The sequence below is a fragment of the Lissotriton helveticus genome, chromosome 5_1, assembly GCF_964261635.1.
Source record: "Lissotriton helveticus chromosome 5_1, aLisHel1.1, whole genome shotgun sequence".
NCBI classification, from domain to species: domain Eukaryota; kingdom Metazoa; phylum Chordata; class Amphibia; order Caudata; family Salamandridae; genus Lissotriton; species Lissotriton helveticus.
In genome coordinates this window covers 2,011,547,237-2,011,566,172 of record NC_136065.1, presented here as the reverse complement: position 1 = coordinate 2,011,566,172, position 18,936 = coordinate 2,011,547,237, and the positions used below count along the sequence as shown (strand labels likewise).

The 18,936-nt window shown below is 43.5% G+C and overlaps 1 protein-coding gene across 3 annotated transcripts in view; it reads right to left on the bottom strand.

Moving 5' to 3' along the window:
• LOC144756180 (E3 ubiquitin-protein ligase TRIM39-like) overlaps nucleotides 1-18,936 on the bottom strand; it is a 472,432-nt gene that overhangs the window by 276,531 nt on the left and 176,965 nt on the right. The window lies entirely within an intron of this gene.

The following is an 18,936-nucleotide window of genomic DNA, read 5'->3' as shown; positions in this document are numbered from 1 at the left end:
GTATTGCGCATGCGTCAGCTGCATCTACGCAGAATGACGTATTTACGCTTGGAGTGAAATTTCTGCTCTGCGCAAATGCATCTAAAATGGCCGCTTGGAAACTCACATGCCAAGCATCTGCTTTGCTGAAACTAAAATGAGTTATATACTAAATACTACGGAGAGTCTTTATAAATAAATGGTATTAGTGTAGAGATAGGTGGTGAAATCATTTATTTTGAAGTTAATACTTTTTCTTTTCACCTCTCTATTAGTTTGTATTTGGGCCTTTGAATGATACCAAAGCCTGCACCCCACGTGTGCGCAAAGATGGCAAACCAGAAACAGTGATGTTAAATCTTGAAACTCGTCAAGGACGTTCTCGGTACATGTCCTGGGAACCAGCAGAACATCCTGAAGAATCAATGACAACTATAAATTGTATACATTGTTGTCAATAAAAAAGAAAATATGAGTGGGAATGGGAGAACAAATTAATGGGCGGGAACTTAAAACAATGAACTAAAGGAAATGATTACAACTTAGCATGGTTGATGATGATCCCCTCAGCCTGTCCAATCAGAAATAGAAGTTTCATAAAGTTGAAACATTTAGGGGTGGCATATGCCATTAGGAAAGTATAATTGAGGTAGTTAGTTAGCACAGTTGGCAGTCGCATCAAGAAACGCTGAGAGACCGGGATGCTGTCTGAATGCTGATCGAATATTTGAAGAAGCAGACTTAGAATTCTAAAGTCAAAATTATTAGAAGATGATCGCGGAAGAATCGAGGAGGTACATTATTAGAAGAAGATTGCAGAGGAAGTTAGTGTCATAGAGGGGTGAGACGCAGGCGTCGAATCCAGAAGAGGTCATCTCTCCTCTGCTGAAGTCCCTGTCACCTGGTCTTTCCCAGAGGACCCATTAAACTTTTTGCCAGAGAGGTCTGATTTTCACATAATCCTAGGTAAATATATCTCTGTGTATTGTGTCAATGTACTTCTTTCTCTCTATCCTCTTTTTCCTGTGGGGCTGTTGTCGTGATGAGTTCATTTAAATAGAATACTACATTTTGGTAAAGAGATCTTACTTCCTCGGAAAGATGGAGTTAACACTGTAATTTGTTTGCTCATATGATATAATAAGATAATAAGATAAATATTTAAACTTTCCCGAGTTTGTGGTTATTTATTAAATAGGAGGTAAATGAACCTATGTCATATCACCAATTACTATTCCAACTAAAGAGGTCCATTGACTAAAGAAAGGATTTATGATCAGTGAAAGAGTAGAGAAATGATCGGTAACTGACCTAAATTAAAGCATCTATTAACATTGACCCCCAGCGGTGTTAACCAGCCTATATGAGTGAATGTGGATATGGGCCCAGGTGAATGTATGGTGATAGATTTTCGCAGGTTGTAGCTCGCTGGATCAGTTTGCTGGTATCAGAGATATGTTTTTTATTGATTAGTTTGGTGATTATTGGTTATCGATTTATGTTTTAACAAACCCGTTTGTATATTGTTTTATGTTGTTTGGAAATTCCAGGGAAGTGTATAGCGGGTGTTAAATGGAAGCCAACTGCAGTGAGGTTACTCGTCTGTTTTTTTAAATAGTTTTGTGAATAAGTGAGAGTGATTGTTAGCAAAGAGTTTGCTGGGTCATATCTCCTAGAAAGGGTAACACTAGAGAAGTAGCAGGTTCTTCTGAGCTTGGGTGAAGAGTAAGCGGAAAGGTTTTACACACAGTGTATGAAGAGTAAGTGGAAGGTTTTACTCGTAGAAATCAACCATTCTTTAGCTTAATGAAACAGACAGAGTAGAAAATGTTTTTATGTTGTTATTAATGAAAATTTTGATGAAAGGTTAAAGGAAAATATGTTTTCGTAATTACCCTGTGAAGGTAGGGTCAGCTGCCGGAGTTGCGATGACGTTACAGAGTGCCGTGCTGGGATTGGTTGAAACAGCGGGTGTGCGATTTACGGAGGTTTGTAAAGGAGTGGTCAGTAGTAAGGAGTGATACTGACGTCTCAATAGAGTCGCGCTAATATTGGCTGAGTAAATTTTTTGGGGATAAAAGAATAAAAGTTGCAACAGTATTGAAGAAACCTGAGTATAAACATAAGGACTAATTGGCTAATAAAATAGAAGCAGTAAAAATAATAGACAGTGGACCTTGTATGTGGAAACACGACCCAACATTAATAGGGAATCGCCCAGATAGGAGATATTTAGGTTTTGTAAGAGAAGAATATATAAAAAGATCTTGTCCTAAAATGTATGGAGAGAAAAGGAAAATGTCCCTTATGCAGAAAATCAAAAATTACTTCAAGAGAAACCCATTAAAACTAGAGAGGGAATTCGTACGCAATGGTAATTTTAGAGAAATGCACACATTTATAGTGTGCAATTCTAGTACAGTAAATTTGCTAGGAAGAGACTTATTGTGCAAGATGAATTGTACAATTTATTGCACACCGGATGGTGTTGCGATTCAGACCCCTAATGAAGATGGTATTTACAAAATAATGCTAGCAAAACAATCTACAGAAGTAGATGAGATGTATTCAATGATGACAAAAGATGACTTACCTGAATAATTGAAATTAACAGTAAATCCAGAAGTGTGGGACTTCACTGGAAAAGAAGTAGGGTTAATGGCAGATGTAGATCCAGTGAAAGTGACTGTAAAGGAAGGTGCTCTCTATCCAAACACGAGACAATGCAAAATGAGCCCAGAAATAAAAGCAGGTGTCATGGCAGAAATAGAACAAATGATTGAACAGGGCATTTTAATAGAAATAATGAGCAGTCCTTGTAATTCACCTATAATTGGTATTAAGAAACCTAACAGGAAATATCGGATAGTGCAAGATTTAAGAAAAATTAATAAAATTGTGGTGCCTTGTTGTTCTGTAGTGCCGAACCCAGCAGTGATCCTGTATCCAATACCATGGAACGCAGGATGGTTTACAGTAATTGATTTATGGCATGCCTTTTTCTCCATACCATTACACCCAGACAGCCAGTATCTTTTTTCATTTAAATTTGAAAATCTTATTTTTGTGTGGAATCGAATTCCTCAAGGGTACACAGAAAGCCCTTCAATATTTAATCAGATTTTGAAAAAGTGTTTAGAAACACTAGTAATGCCCAGGAATTCATTTTTGGTGCAATATATTGACGATTTGCTTGTTGCATCAAAGTCACGAGATGATTGGGTCATTGACTCCATTGCTCTATTAAATCATCTGGCTGATGGAGGACACACGGTGTCACCAGAAAATTTAAATTTTGTCAGACTAAAGTTAAATGTTTGGGACATCAATGAGAAAGAGGAGTGAGAAGAGTGACACCTGAAAGAATAAAAATAATAAAACAAATTCAGTTCACACAAACCCAGAGAGAAATCAGAATGTTTCTTGGTGTGGTAGCGTATTGTAGACAATGGATTGTAGGTTTCTCTTTGCCGGCCAAACCACTAACACAAATGACAAGAAAGTGAGCAAAGGACCCAATTGTATGGGATGATCAAAAGCATGGAGGCTTTCATGAAATTACGAAATTGTTTATGTGAAGCTCCTGCCCTAGGTATGCCACACTAACGAGAACATTTTGGTTTATCAGTATTAACTCAGCGACATGGTTTGATGCAACGTCCAGTAGCATATTTCTCTGCTACTTCGAACCCTGTAGAGTCAGCATTACCTGACTGCTTAAAAGCAGTAGCTGCTGCGTGCATGAGTCTTGAACAAACTGAGTCCATTGTGATGGGACACCCCGTAAAGCTTTATGTCCCACCTTCAGTGGAAATTCTTTTAACTAGAACACAAACTCAGTACCTTACTCCAAGTCAAATCACTTAATACGAAAGAATCACTTTGGGAGCAGAAAATGTGGCAGTGATCAGCCGCGGTCCGTGGAGGGAGTTACGGTGGGGCAGGGAGGCGGGGAGGGGGAGGGGCAGGGTGGAGAGGGCTAAAAACCGGCATATGGATAATTACAGGTAAGTAAACAATGTAATTAATAAAATGAATTTCGTAGCGCGCACTGCATCGCATTTTGCGATGCAGTGCGCGCTACGAAATTTGCTTAATGCGATGCAGTGCGCGCTACGAAATTCGTTTTATTATTTAAATTGTTTACTTACCTGTAATTATCCATATGCCGGTTTTTAGCCCTCTCCACCCTGCCCCGCCCCACCGTAACTCCCTCCAGGGCCCGCGGCTGGCAGTGATCAGGTGTACTATCCTAAACCCTGCTACTCTATTGCCTGATGTACATGTGGAAGAAGTGAGAGATGAGGTTGAGCATGATTGTCTAGATGTCACTGAAAAATGTACCAAACCTCGCCCAGACATACAGGAAGAGCCCCTGAAGGAATGCGAAAAAGAGCTGTTTGTAGATGGCTCCTGTATGAGGCATGAGGAAGGAGGATTAAGTGCTGCTTGTGCTGTCTGTACATTGGCTGGAATAGTCTAAGCATCCTATTTACCAGGAGTCAAGTTTGCACAAGTAACCATTTACACTGATAGTCAGTATGGTTACGGAGTTGTGCATAACTTTGGTCAAATTTGGATGCAGAGGGATTTCATGACTTCTTCAGGAACCCCTATTATAAAATTGAGATTTTGTGAAAGAGCTTTTAGAAGCAATACAATTGCCAAAAGAAGTGGCTGTGGTCAAGTGGGCTGCGCATCAGTCTGGAGATGACTATTTGACTTCTGGTAATCGATACGCTGACCAAGTTGCCCAGTACTGTGCCAAAACCAAAATGGCAGTAAACAAGAAAATTGAAATGAGTGAATTCAGATGCCAAGTTATGCTAATCCCAGAGAGACCCTCCAGAATTTCGCGATTTGCAAAAAAATCGCGAAATCAGCAGTTTTGTAAAAATGCCGAGATTATTACAAAACTGCCCCCGAAATTTGCTTCTTGTCCTCGTGATTATTACAATTTAGCCCAACATGGCAGAACTTTGCACTTCAGCGGTCGCTGTTTTTCTCTTTACACCACACCCTCCTATTAAATTTCATGCAGTTAGAGCACTGCCCTCCATCCACCAGTCCCCTTTCCTTCTCTATAGACCCCCTTTCACTCACCACTTGCATGTATTTAGCGTATTTCAATCATTATTAGTGTCAGCCCATTTGCCAGACTACTCATCCTTCATCCGTCCCACCCCTTAAATCGAGCTCCTTCTGCCACAGCTAGGCCATCTGCAGCTTCAGAGACACTGTGTGCAGGATACAAGTCTCTCCCTGCTACAGTCTCTAACAGATATGCAGACGTCCGTTCAAGTATCACGACACACTGCAAACGGTGGTGCATTTTTTATTTCCTCTCTACTCGCTTTCTCACAGATCAACATTCAGGAGTCACGTGTTTGGCCATGCTCGCTTTGCCTCAAGTTAGTACGGAAGTCTTATCTTCCCCCTTCCACCTACGGATCCCACCCCAGAAATATTATCCATCATCCACGTTCCTGGATACTTCTGATAAGTACACAGGAGTCAGTTCGAGCACTTCTCCAAGACTTCCAGGGACAATACAGATTTGCATTAGGGAGTGCAGTACTTCGTCTCCACTGATGTATCACGGTTTACGATATTCGAGTTACCATTAGTATCACCTGTCTCTGACTTTCATGGATATTACAACAGAGTGTACTACAGTCTGAGCAATGCCGCAAGCATTACACACCAGAAAAACTTTAATTTGGTGTCTTAAAAAGCACAAACACTTCCCACATGAGTCAAAGCAGCTCCTTCTCATAGACTCCTAGTCATACAACTCAATGTTGCAAAGCTGACATAACAATGCGGGCAGTTCTAAGGGAGAAAATACAGTCATTATCAGGCAGAGCGGTATCCCATCCGGGGATACCACCGTCACTGACTCCTAATCAGAGCCATGACGTAGACAATAGCTCATATTAAATGTAAATGTGTGGGACTTGTAAAGCGCACTGCTGCCCGTAAGCGTCCTGGCGCTGAAGACCGCTGGGGAACCCATCCGGGCTTTCCCTGTGAGATGGTCCCTTCTGGGTATCTCCAAGGTGAAACCAGGCATCCCCGGCGTCTGTGGGGGGCCGTTGTAGAGATGAGGCAAGCTTAATGCCCAGAGTTGCCGAGTGTGATCCCTGGTTAGAGTAGGCACCGAGGCGAGAGAATTATCGAGTCCGCTGACCCTGGTCCACGACCCTGCTGCTTCGGGAATTGAACCCTGGTCCCGGGCCGTTCTCTGCTTCCGGGTCTGCCGCCTCTAACCAGTGAGCCACACCACTCCATGAATCAGGCAGCGTTTTTCAAGGCACACTGGCACTTTATTTGGCACAGCAGCAAGCCTCCCAAAGCATTCTGGTACTTGTAGTGCTTAATGTTGTCAGCCAAACAAGACAGCGCAGCTGACCAATCCCACTGCCCGAATACCGGTCACCACATACCTCAGCTATACTCAACACAAAGGCGTATAACTGGGTCTTAAGGGGGGGTGTGATGGTGCCTGGACTCGGGTAAACAGGGCATGTGCTGCATCGCCAGTTAATCGCGGGGTTGCACCTTAACTATACCGTGTTCATATGATGCACTAAAAAGCACTAGTATGTCCCTTTTAGCTTTAGCAGCACCCGGGTGTTTTGCTGCATCAGGAACAGCACAGATATGGGCAGTCTCATTGCGCAGAACTTTTAACATTCTTATTTCACAGAGGAATACCCTGCTAAATCAGTTTACATTGATTTAAGGCTGAAAAGGAATGATTATTAGGACAATAAAGTGGCGCAATAATGCCGCTAAATTTCTGTTTTTGTGCCGCTAAATTTCCATTTATGTGCCGCTAAATTTCTATTTTTGTGCCACTAAATTTGCAAATCTATGCCGCAATATCCTGGGGGGTCTGATTAGAAACATGGGATGAAGTAAGACATTTACAGGATGAGGTGGAAGTGAGTGAAAAGGAAGGTTGGGTAAAAACGGGATGTCAAAGGAGAGCAGAAGATAATGTCTGTATTTTTCCTGATGGTAGACCGGTTATGCCAGACTGCTTGCTCTCACAAATGGCCAGGATGTTCCACGGAGCTACACATATAGAGAGAGGTGCTATGATCAGACTCTTTAGACAAAATTGGTACAATCCGATGTTTAGGACTGTCGCAGAGAGTCTTTGCCAGAGATGTTTAATTTGTCAACAGAATGACCCAGGCAGGAAAACAGTGGTCAGTTGGGGAAAAATTGGAAAGGCAAAAGGACCATTTGTAAGGTTGCAGATTGATTTTATTCAGTTATCACCATGTAGAGGACTGAAGTACATTCTTGTCATAGTATGTTTGTTCTCACAATGGGTGGAGGCATATCCTACTAGAAGTAATTATAGCATAACAGTTGCCAAATTATTGTTGAGAGAACTGATTCCACATTTTTTTTCCAGTAACTGTGGAATCAGATAGAGGATCTCACTTTAATAATGAAATAATGTGTTTGATATGTGAAGCATTTAAAATTGAACAACAATTACACTGTGCTTACCATTCAGGGGCTTCTGGGGAAGTAGAGCAAATGAATAGCACAATAAAATCATAGCACAATAAAATCAATTAGGGCATTTACATCTCCCATACTAGAGAGGTTGAAGAGGTTAGAGGACCGATTGGGGGCTATAGAAATGGCTATTACCATCAAAGCAGGTCAGTTGGAAGCACCTGCAAAGCCAGCTTCATCCCCCATAGCTGTAGTCCATACCTCCCCAGTTCTTACACAAAAGGCTTTAAATCCATTAAGCAACCTTGCGAGTTGTTCTCAGCAAAGGGCAAATTCATCTAAGGCAGTTCATCAGCCTACCCAAATTAGTAAGAAGGACACTCATATAGGGGTTAGCACAGTGGTTGCTGGAAATAAGCAGGAGGTAGGGGGGAGAGCACACCCAGTTAGAGTAGGAAACCAGAGGGGCCGCCAAGTCGAACTACCACCAGAGGCGGTCCCCTATGTGGTTGTACTCACGGGGGTCCCCAGGTTGGCAGACAATAAGAGGGAAGGTTTCAGCCAATTAAAAAATAAAACCATACATTGGCTCGGCCAGCATAGACCGCTCCCATGTTCTATTAACAATGAGATTGTTCACGTAAGGCGACTCCCATGGCTGGGGAGCAGAGTAAAGGATATAGAGGGGGATTTAATAATTATAAATTTCAGAGATCCAGGGGCAGTGACACACATCCTTAATTGGATGCCAAGGATCACTGGTTCACTTATTGTCCCCTGTGATCTAACCTACTTCTATCCTAGATCTCAGGTGCCTGCCATAACATCTGTTGAGGTACCTTTTGGCCCTTTGAATAACCCTCCCGGAATGTCTAACAATCAATATATGTGGCAGGATCCAATTCACAAAATGTCAAAAAATTTATTTGGATGGAATATTGTACCACATAGGGAGAATAGGAATAACTACAGAGGTATGGACCAATTGCAAAGTACTGGGGGAATGAATCATCTGTTGCCTTTCACCCCTTTTGAAACATCGAATAGATTTGAAGCATTCTCTGGTCTAGATGACTGTGAATGACGGTCGGGGTCCTCCATTAATAGGTCCGACTTGAGGCGAGCCCCCAGTACTTGTTCTATTTCCCCAATTGCCCCCATTACCGGGTATGCAGGAGGAGGACACAGCCCCATGTAAATTCCTTAGTTGGAACATAGCTGGCCTAAGAGCTAAAAGGGATGACCCGTTATGGATCAATTTTATTACTTCCTTTGATGTCATAGCTTTTCAAGAATCCTGGGAAACCTCAGTAGATGTCTGGCTGGATGGCTTTGCTACTTTCTTTGTTCCTGCGACACCCAGCCAAGCGGGGAGAGCTAAGGGGGGTTTAATTTTTCTTTTTTCCCTTAATCTTGCGGGGTCATTTAAGCAGTTAGATTAAGGTTCACCTAATCTTTTGATTGTGGAATGGACTGTTTCCTCGATCCATTCCATTCCATTTTATTAATTAATTTTTATAACTCCTGGGAGAGGGCAATGGACACTGATCACATTGCACACCTAGAGACATTTTTATACAATTTCAGTCTTAATAAGCACACTGCATTTGAGCTCATCGTGTTAGGTGATTTTAATACTCATTTGTGCAATCTTCCCTGTCACTTGGGTGAACAATTAGGGCCTCCAGGGGTGTTTACACCACACTTTGAACACACAAAAACTGGTGAGGCCTTGGACGTTCTATTGGCTAGTTTTAATCTTTATGAATCCATAAATACAGATGGGAGGGAAAGAGTTCCCACCTATAAAGGAACACCACAAGGGTCTATAATTGACTATATATTTACCATGCCGGTGCTACAATCAAAGGTACTAACCTACAGAACAACCCAGTCACCCTACAGTGATCATAAACCTGTGGTATTGGAGATGAGTTGGGGGGACCTTAAACGTGAGGGCCTGGGCCGCCCACAGGCGCAGGCGCTACCTGTGCCCTCTGGTCAAGGCAGAAGGCTCAAGTGGGGTAAGGTGATCCCAGATGATTTTATGGCAATTTTATTGCCCAAAATTGAGGGAGACATAGAGCTATGTTTAGATCAAGAGGCCTCCAATAGTACAATTGTTCGGGCTTTTGAATCCATGTGTGTTCAAATAACGAAGGACCTGACAGTCACGCCCACTAAGAGACTTCCTAGTACATTAAAGTGGTTTGATGTTGATTGTTCACGAATACATACCCGTTTAACCCCTTCGACGCTCATGACGAGCTGGGCTCGTCATGAGGTAGCCTCCTCGCACGCTCATGACGAGCCCAGCTCGTCATGTAAAGTGCGCTTTTGAAAAAGTCAGCGCAGCAGCAGAATTCCAACCGCACGCATGCGGTTAATGCATGCATTAAAAGCAATACCAAGGGATAGGCTGCTTATTGGCAGTTTGAGGAGGGAATACAAAAAGACCTTAAAGGGGAGAAAAGATGAAATTAAAAGTGAAGCGTGGGACAGACTTCTCTCTGTTGATGTCCTGCGTGATAGCAAGAAATTTTGGGAGATCATTAATCACCCTTTTTTTGCAGGAGAACAAAATGTAGCCACTGACTGTGTCATCCCGGATGAGAAGTGGGTCGATCACTTTAAAGACGTCTACGGTGATAAGAATGGTATAGCCCCGTCCCGCCAATTGATAGTGCGGGTCTCCCCCCCGATAGTCTTTTTAGAGGAGGAAGTATTAAAGGCTATCCTGGAGACCTCAAAAAACAAGGCCCCAGGGGCTGACGGCGTACCTGCGGACCTATATAGACATTCTCCGAAAACCTGGTCCCAGGTATTAACTAAAGTCTTTAATGCAGCAAATGATAAGGTGTTTCCCAATACTTGGGCAATCTCCATCATAGTGCCAATTTAAAAAAAAGGAAAACGGGAGGATCCGGGGTGTTACAGACCCATTTCCCTCCTTGATTCGGCCATTAAAATCTTGGGTAGAGTTTTATTGGCTATACTTAGTGAAAATTTGGAGGCTTGTGGAGGGCTCTCAAACATACAATATGGGTTCAGAGAGAAAAGAGGCACCCTGGACCAATGTTTGAATTTGCACCTTTTAATTGCCAAATATGTGGTGGCCGGGGAGGGGTCCCTTTATTTGGCCTTTATGGATCTCTCCTCGGCCTTCGATTTGGTAAACAGGTCCAAACTGTGGTCAATCCTTCTTGAGTTGGGGATAGACTCCTCACTGGTTGCTTTTATAGCCTCCTTACACCAGGAGTTATTTGCCAAAGTAAGGGTCACAAATGAGGGGAGATGTACGGGTACTTTTAGGTCAGAAAAAGGGGTCCGCCAAGGGTGAATCCTGGCCCCCCTCCTTTTTACCATTTATATAAATGGGCTAGAAAAACACCTGGTGGAGGGGGGGGGGGGCAGATGTGCCGCGTGTGGGAGGTCAGCCGATCCCGGCCCTCCTATACGCAGATGATGCGGTACTGATTGCTCGTACGGGCATCGGTTTACAGACACTATTGGATTGTTTTGGCTCCTTCATGGAAAAACTTGATCTAAAGGTAAATGCGAAAAAATCCCATTCCATGATAGTGGGCAAGCAGAGAGGAAAATTAAGATCCAAAACTTTCATATGCAAGGGCGAGGAGGTTTCCAGGGTTCCGGTCTTCCCCTATCTGGGGGTCCTTTTCGATGAAAGGGGGTCTTGGGCCCCACAGTTAAAGGCGAAGAGTTTAGCCTTGGCTCGTTCAACAACCGCCCTGTTGGGTTTCACCAAAAGGCTGGGGGCCAGGCCAATAGAAGCACTTATGAAGGTTTATAACACCAAGTGTATTCCCATTGCCACCTATGGGGCCGCCCTGTGGGGTTATGTCACTCTAGATAAAATCTAAAGGGTAGAAAATAGGTTAATTAGATTATTGCTCTCAGTTCCAAAATCGACCCCTACGTTCTCCATTCACGAGGAAGTAGGTCTAGGTTATATTACAGACAAGCTGAATCTGGCACCTCTTTTACTGTGGGCAAGGACATGGCTGAATCCAGAATTAACTTTGAACCATCTTATTCTGGAGGACGTCATGTCTTTGGACCATACCATGAAAATACCTTGGTTGAAGTTTTTAAAAAACACATTTTCAGCCTTAGGTAGGTTGGAACTTTTTCTATCTCCTCGTAACATTAAGAGAGAGGACGTAAAGTGGATTAAAGTCCATTTTTCAGACAGGGTCCGCCTTAATAGAGAGGGGAGGGAATTAATGAAACCATCTATAAGAGCTCACTCTATGTTAACCACTACCCTAACCCTGGAACCATACCTGAATTTTGTTACAAGACCCCTTCATAGATTTTTGTTAACGAGATTCAGGTTTAATCTGATTCAATTTTCTTTAGGTTGCTATCCATCATGGAACCATTCGAAAGATGCCCCCCCTTGTGACTGTGATAATTTCTCCGAGCAAGATACCATGCCTTTTACGATGTTTTGTGGGTATTATACTGCTGCTAGGAAAAAACATCTGTTACCTGTGCTGAGGGAGGCGGGTTTCATTGAAGTTAGACCTGCTTTAATTTACCTCCAGATGTTGGGCAATATTTACATTACTTTTAGTGTCGTCAGTTTCCTAGCAGAAGCTTTTCGTTTTAGAAAAAAACGAGCTCCACTGAACATTTTATTGTAAATAAGGTATCTTTTAATAGTGTTAGACACGCTGTAGCTTAGTTAATTCTGGGTTCGCCCTGTTTTTGTATTAATTATGAGATGTGATTTTAATGTATATGTACTGTACGTGCTTTTTATGGGTTTTTTTAAAATCGAATAAAGCGTGCTTTGACTGACTGATAATAATACTGTATTTATTGGTTCTAGTGAATGTGAACATATCTTGGAGGTTGGGGACTAAAAGGGGGAACTGATCCAGCATTTCCTGGAATTTAATATGTATGTAGGGATAAAGTTTATTTCAAGCTACCCGCAAGATGGTATGAGAGTTGCTATTTTGGAATAGTATTTCCTAAAGTTTATCATGTGAAAAGAATCACTGGAAGCAATGAAAACAATAATGAACTAGTCCGTAATAAAAGAGCCAGTTTTCCTGAAATAGTAGGTGACATATTTAGTGCATTGATACCTTAAGTCGGAATAATTCTGAATTCACGAAGAATTTGTCAGTTATCAACAGTAGTTGATCACTTTCAATTCAATTTCAGCTTTATTCGAGTTACACTCATAAAAGCACACAGTCTCCTGGACTGCACGTTAAAACATGTTAAAACTGATTAATGTATACATTCTAAAAGATCATGATAAAAATACATTGTACACAATAAGAAATGTAAAAACCATCAAGGTACAATTAAAAAGCATTAGTGTAAAATTCACCCTTGGAGCCTATTTCCATCTTCGTGCTCAGCCTAAAGAAAACAAAAAGATCACAGCAAGGGCTTCAGCCTTTATAGGCCAAGCCCACCCCAGATATTTGGCAACCACCGTCGAAATTAATGGCAAAGTGCTGGTGCATATTATTCTTAGTGCTACTGCACTGCTTTTTGTACCCATGGTTCTACACATTGGGGTTAGCCAAACTCGTCTGGGACCTTCATAGGCAGGGCAAACAAACATAAAATAGGCAACTGTTTCTGAGTGTCTCTGGCACACTTGCTCCAGCCCACCTTCCAGTAAGGGATTTTAGTGGCAAAGATCCAGCTCTAAGCTGGAAGTAGAGCTTCCTATCACCGGGTTTAGTGATGGAATCCCAGTATGGTTCCAATTTGGGAGTAACTTTTGCCTCTAAAAATCACCCCGTGATTCCAGAGGAATCTGCGTTACTCCAAACACGGAACGCCACCCGTTCCCAATAGATCTCTTTTAATATCTGTTTTGATGGAAACAAAGCTGCCATCAGGTCTTCCCAGAGCTCTCGCATACCCATTCCCGTCAGGGTCTCACGAAGTTTTTTAAGCCAGCCAATCTTACGGAAGACGTCCAGATTAATGACGTCCATGAGGCCTTCAGCATAATGTGAGAGCTCCGGCGTAGTCCAAATTCTTCTCCAGTACAGAACAGGGCGTAGCCTCGCTATATCTGCAACAGCCCTTCTTCCCAAATCGTACCTTAATGGGTTCAATGGGGTACTCTGTGGAAGACTAGTGACATTCCTCAGAAATCTATTTTCAGAGAGAGATAGCGGAGTCAGTTTTTCGAATCCCCACAGCTCAGCGCCGTAAAGCGCTGAGCACAGAGCTTTTGCTTCATTGACCTGGAACACTGCCTTAATTGGCTTAGTTGACGACTTACTGGGTTCCAGGTTCAAGACCCCCGAGACTTGGCATTGTTTTAGGGCAGCCATATTTATGTGTTTATACCATTTGCTACCTTTTTCTATATGTATACCCAGGTACACAAAATCATTGTCTCTTTCCAGAGCTTGCCCACTCATATAGAACTTCCCTCTAAAGTTTGAGTGTGGGTTAAATGCCATGAGCTTGGATTTAGACACATTAACCTCCAAGCCGTGGTCAAAACAGAATTCCTCGAACACTGCCAGAGCGCGTTGTAGACCACTTTGAGTTTTGGATACAATGAGCGTGTCGTCCGCAAACAATAGCATTGGCGTCCTGACCCCTTCCAACTTAGGTGCATCTGTGTTTACTGATGTCATGCGGCCCACCACTCCATTGACATACAACGAGAAGAGTGTAGGGGCCATTGCGCAGCCTTGGCGCACTCCACGTTCGACCGGAAATTCAGAAGTGACATTCCCCTGGCCACCCCACTGGATTTTAGCATAATTGCCCTCGTGGAGCCTCATGACCAGGGTCAGGATTTCATCTGGCATACCCAGTTTTTTTAAAACAGCCCATAACTTGGAACGTAGGACAAGATCGAAAGCGGCACGTAAGTCCACGAATGCCGCATAAATACTGCCCTTCACTTTTCGGCTGACACTGCAGGAGGGTTTCTCATGATCAATACTGAAATGGTTGTGATCAGATCAATGGTTTTACAAAATTGACTTGCCCTTGATATATTATTGGCAAAGGAGGGTGGAGTCAGTAACATGCTGAAAGCGCAACATTGTTGCACTTATATTCCGGATAAAAGTGTAGAAATTGGAGGGTACATTAAAAATATTACAAAATTTGAAGAAGATTTGAAACCACTGGAAGTTAATAATGTATGGAAGAAATTAACAAATAACCTAACATCAATAGGGTCTTGGTTTGCTAACCTAGGTAAAGGAGTTGTAGTTCAAATAATACTACCTATACTTGGAATAACAATAATAGCTCTAGTAATAATAATATGGTTTAAATGTTGTAGAAGGAGAAGAAAGTATGCGGTAAATAAACAGAGAAAGAAAAGGAAATATGAAGAAATCAAACTTGAAGAAATGAAAGGAGAATTGTACAAGAAGATGAAAAACATGAAAGATAAAGATAAAGTGGACATTGAAAAGACAGGTAAGGGAATTGAGATGTGCTAAGGTTGGTATTTGGTTGGGTATAAGTAGTTTATAATGGCATAAAGGCCATCAAAGAAGGGATTGATGGAGCAAGGACTCATAAAAAAGAGACTTGCTTGGACGCAATCCTCTCATATAAACCCATAACGAAGTATTAATAATGTATTGTGATACTAATATGCACCACATTTCGCATATTTTATAGATAGAGAAAGCTTGCCTATGTGTTTTACTAACGAGTAACCTGAGTGTGACTTAAAATGGCTGCTAACGCAGGAAACTGTATTGCGCATGCGTCGGCTGCATCTACGCAGAATGATGTCTTTACGCTTGGAGGGAAATTTCTGCTTCTGCGCAAATGCATCTAAAATGGCCGCTTTGCTGAAACAAAAATGAGTTATATACTAAATGCTAATGCATGGAGAGTCTTTATAAGTAAATGGGATTAGAGTTGAGATAGGTGGTATACAGTGAAATCATTTTATTTTGAAATGAATACTTTTTCTTTTGACCTCTTTATTAGTTCGTATTTGGGTCTCTGAATGATGCTAAAGCCTGCACCCCACATGGTTCCTCACGCATGCACAAAGATGGCAAACCAGTAACAGTGATGTCAAATCTTAAAACTCGTCCAAGGACGTTCTCGGTATATATCCTGGGAACCAGCTGAACATCCTGAAGAATAAATGGACAACTGTAAATTGTCAATCAATCAATCAATCAATCAATCAAGACATTTATAGAGCGCACTACTCACCCGTAGGGTCTCAAGGCGCTAGGAGGGGGGGGGTGCCGTTACTGCCCGAACAGCCAGGTCTTGAGCTTCTTCCTGAAGGAGAGGTGGTCTTGGGTCAGGCGCAGGTCGGTCGGGAGGGAGTTCCAGGTCTTGGCGGCCAGGTAGGAGAAGGACCTTCCTCCTGTTGTCGCTCTTCGGATGCGGGGGACGGCGGCGAGGGCGTGGCTGGCTGATCGGAGGTGGCGTTTGGGAGCGTAGAAGTTGATTCGGCAGTTGAGGTAGCTTGGGCCTTGGTCGTGAAGGGCTTTGTGTGCGTGGGTGAGGAGGCGGAAGGTGATTCTTTTGTTGACGGGGAGCCAGTGCAGGTCTCTCAGATGTCCGGAGATGTGGCTGTTTCGTGAGATGTCGAGGATGAGTCTGGCTGAGGCGTTCTGGATCCGCTGGAGTCTCTTCTGGAGCTTGGCGGTGATTCCGGCGTAGAGGGCGTTGCCGTAGTCCAGTCGGCTGGTGACGAGGGCCTGGGTGACAGTCTTCCTGGTCTCGGTGGGGATCCACCAGAAGATCTTCCGTAGCATGCGTAGGATGTTGAAGCATGACGAGGAGACGGCGTTGACTTGTCTGGTCATGTAGAGGGAGGAGTCCAGGATGAAGCCCAGGTTGCGTGCGTGGTCCGTCGGTTTGGGTGCGGTGCCCAGGGCGGGGGGCCACCAGGAGTCGTCCCAGTCGGAGGGCGAGGAGCCCAGGATGAGGACCTCCGTCTTGTCTGAGTTCAGTTTCAGGCGGCTGGTCGTCATCCACTCGGCTACATCTCTCATCCCTTCGTGCAGGTTGGCTCTGGCGGCGGCGGGGTCGTTGGTCAGGGAGAGGATCAGCTGGGTGTCGTCGGCGTAGGAGATTATGTTGAGGTTGTGTTGGCGTGCGATGGCCGCGAGGGGGCTCATGTAGACGTTGAAGAGGGTGGGACTCAACGAGGATCCTTGAGGGACGCCGCAGATGACTTCGGTGGCCTCTGACTTGTACGGTGGTAGGCGGACTCTCTGTGTTCTTCCGTCGAGGAAGGAGGTGATCCATTCCAGTGCCTTCTCCTGGATTCCGATGTTGCCGAGGTGCTGCACTAGGGTGCGGTGGCAGACAGTGTCGAATGCCGCGGAGAGGTCCAGGAGGATGAGGGCCGCTGTTTCTCCGTTGTCCATCAGGGTTCGGATGTCATCGGTGGCAGCGATGAGGGCGGTCTCGGTGCTGTGGTTGGCTCGGAAGCCAGACTGTGAGGGGTCGAGGGATCCATTCGTCTCGAGGAAGGCGGCCAGCTGTTTGTTGACGGTCTTTTCGATGACTTTGGCCGGGAACGGGAGGAGCGAGATGGGACGGTAGTTCTTGAGTTCGGTGGGGTCCGCTGTAGGTTTCTTGAGTAGAGCGCTGAGTTCTGCGTGCTTCCAGCTCTCCGGGAAGGTGGCGGTGTCGAAGGAGGTGTTGATAATGTCCCGCAGGTGGGGTGCGATGACAGCGTCGGCCTTGTTGAAGACGTGGTGAGGGCAGGGGTCGGTCGGAGATCCGGAGTGTATACCTTGTTGTCGATAAAATAGAAAATATGGGTGGGAAATAAAGCTTGGGAGAACAAATTAATTGGCGGGAACTTAAAACAATGAACTAAAGAAAATTATTAAAACTTAGCAAGGTGTGATGATCATCCCCTCAGCCTGTCCAATCAGAAATAGAAATGTCATAAAGTTTAAACATTCAGGGGTGGTACATGCCATTAGGAAAGTATAATTGAGGTAGTTAGTTAGCACAGTCGCATCAAGAAAAGCTGAGATACCGGGATGCTGTCCGAATGCTGATCGAATATTTGAAGAAGCAGACTTAGAATTCTAAAGCCAAAATTATTTGCAGAAGAAGGTCGCGGAAGAATCGAGGAGGTAAATTATTTAAAATAAGATCGTGGAAGAATCGAGGAGGAAGTTAGTGCCAGAGAGGGGTCAGATGCAGGAGTCGAATCTATCCTGTCCTGAAGTCCCTGTCACCTGTTCTTTCCGAGATAACCCATTAAACTCTTTGCCAGAGGGGTCTGATTTTCAAACCATCCTATATACACAATACACATATATCTCTGTGTATTGTGTCAATGTACTTCTGTCAACCTATCCTCTTTTTCCTGAGGTACTGTTGTTGTGATAATCTCTTTGAAATAGAATACTACATTTTGGTAAAGAAAGCTTACTTCCTCAGAAAGATGGAGTTAACACAGCAATTTGTTTGCTCATGTGATATAATTAGATAAAACATTTTAACTTTCTAGAGTCTGTGGTTATTTATTAAATAGGAGGTAAATGAACCTATGTCATATCACCAATTACTATTTCAACCAAATAGATCCATTGACTAAAGAAAGGCTTTATGATCAGTAAAAGATTAGAGAAATGATAGGTGACTGATATAAATTAAAGAATTTATAAACATTGACCACCAGCGGTGTTAACTGGCCTATATGAGTGAATGTGTATATGGGCCCAGCTGAATGTATGGTGATAGTTTTTCGCAGGTTGGTAGACCGCTGGATCAGGTGGTACCAGGTCGTTGGCTGCTACCATCTCCAAACTCCCAACAGAAGATTGCCCACAATACATTGAGAAGCACAGCAGCAAGGCGGACAGGGATTTCCCAGTCTTCAGTGGAGCCATTGCGCTAGGAATTCAAAAGCGAGCAAGAGCCTACTCTTGAAACACATTTCTCCCTGCGCATTCGGATCACAGATTCCCTGCCCTTGAATGGCGACCCCCAGCAGTGAAATCAATTGACATCTGCACCCTCCCCTAAAAAAGGGTGCAATGAATGTCACTATGTCCTGACAGATTCGTAGGAGTCGAGGTCTCAGATCAGAAGCTTTCAATGGCCAAACTGCTGAAGGCTCCACTGTCAGAGACTCAGCCCCCCGACTCTACAAAGAGTGGTGAAACTTTGCGTTTGGATGGATTTACAGGCGTTTTCCGTTTCCATCACTGGCCCAACCACCATGAAAAACTTGATAGGTGGGGGACCTTTAGGGTTGCAAAATAAGTGGAACAACACCAGGAAAAATGATGATCTGCACACACGCTGGTAACAACATGCTAGAGCAAGTTCTTTTGTCCAAATGTTGTTGGTAAATGTAAATTCTTGAAAAGAGCAAAAATCATTTTGAGAAATCTCTAGACACGGATAAAAGACATGAATCAGGAAATCTGAAAGAAATGGCTCCCAGCGGAGAGGCGTTCTAAGCCTCTTTATAAACTGGCAACCTGACAGACGCAGACA